The sequence below is a fragment of the Ictidomys tridecemlineatus genome, chromosome 3 (genome assembly GCF_052094955.1).
Source record: "Ictidomys tridecemlineatus isolate mIctTri1 chromosome 3, mIctTri1.hap1, whole genome shotgun sequence".
Classification (NCBI taxonomy): Eukaryota; Metazoa; Chordata; class Mammalia; order Rodentia; family Sciuridae; genus Ictidomys; species Ictidomys tridecemlineatus.
In genome coordinates, this window is record NC_135479.1 from 200,722,691 (window position 1) to 200,724,143 (window position 1,453).

At 32.4% G+C, this 1,453-nt stretch overlaps 1 non-coding gene across 1 annotated transcript; it reads right to left on the reverse strand.

The window, feature by feature from the left end:
- Positions 1-530: 530 nt before the first annotated feature.
- Positions 531-632, reverse strand: LOC120890469 (U6 spliceosomal RNA). Its single transcript, XR_005734683.1, has one exon. It is a non-coding gene; the product is annotated as a U6 spliceosomal RNA (small nuclear RNA).
- Positions 633-1,453: the final 821 nt, after the last annotated feature.

The following is a 1,453-nucleotide window of genomic DNA, read 5'->3' on the forward strand; positions in this document are numbered from 1 at the left end:
ACACCTCACCACAGTTATCGCATCTCCAAATTTATCTTAGTTAATCTTACCAAATTCTTAGTCCTTCTTAGTTTAGATGAAAAAATGCTCAAAGAAGAGATAGAAGGCCATTTGGTGAATTTTACAAAAGTAAAAATTCACAGAGTTGGATCTGCAGTTTATTTAAATGTTCATGTTATCATATTCTGTTGTCACATACAAACATGCATAATAAATAATAAATACATAATAAAATGACCAACCATAAAGTAACATTGAATTTTACCATGAATATACTCAAGTATTCACAATCTTCCTTTTAGCATTAACATTTTACTACTTCTTTGTTGGTATATGTTCTTTCATTTATGTGTTTCTCCATCCAACCTATTTTCATTCACTTAGATATGTTGCAATGTAGATAAAAAAGCATTATAATATTTCTTCCACATGGTCTGATATGCCATTTTCATTTGTGGTTTTCCTCTGATGCAAGGTATACACATAATGAAAGCAAATCATGAGTATATTTGCTAATTTTGACAAATGTCTGAAATGTGGAACCTTATGAATTTACATGTCATCCTTGTGTGGAGGCCATGCTAATTTTCTCTGTATCAATCAAATTTTAGTAATATGTTGTCTAGTCAATGTACCCATAGCCTTTCTCATTATGTATTCTGGGGATTTAATCCAGGGCCTTGTTTATGCTCAGATACACTTTTTAGTTTCAATTTCTGTATTCTATTTGTTTCCAAATAGATTTGAGATTCTTACTTTAACATATGAAACATATGCAGTGTCTTAACAATAGATTTTTTTAAAAAGCTTTAGAAAGGCTCAGATGTGATGGTATGTATTGTGTGAAGTCAGGGAAAAGGCTAAAATGCATGTCACAATATGTGCACCTAAATAACTAGAAACATTACTATTCATAATTGACAGCAGAAAAATGAAAACCCTGGTAATGAGCTGGTGCTACAAAAGTCAGACAACCTCCCTCAGAAAATAAAACATAATATGCAACTTTGTTTTGGTCTTTTCTTGAAAACTACTTGTGAGTAAAAACATGTCTAAGTATGTTAATGGTAGCAATCCTGTATTCATTCTTCAAAATAAAAAGTTGCATTCCAAAGTGGAATAATTTATATATATATATTTATATTTTTAAAAGAGCATGGGATTTCCACAAAAGAGAACATTTTGTGCAGTAGTATCATTTGGCAGCATCATTAGAGAATGTTTGGATGGGCACCTTGGGTATGGATCGCTAGGCTTCTTCACTGTTTTGGTAACCCTGGGTCTGACATCTGGGAGTCATAATGCATTTTTATTTTTGTACCAGTTCTCATAGCGATATTTTTCTCCTGCTTCACAAAAATGACTGGACCTCAATCTTGGCTACTGAGAAAATTTATCCTTGGTTTTGGCTAGGAAGCAAGAGTTAGAAATTACCGTCTGTCTTTGGGTCACA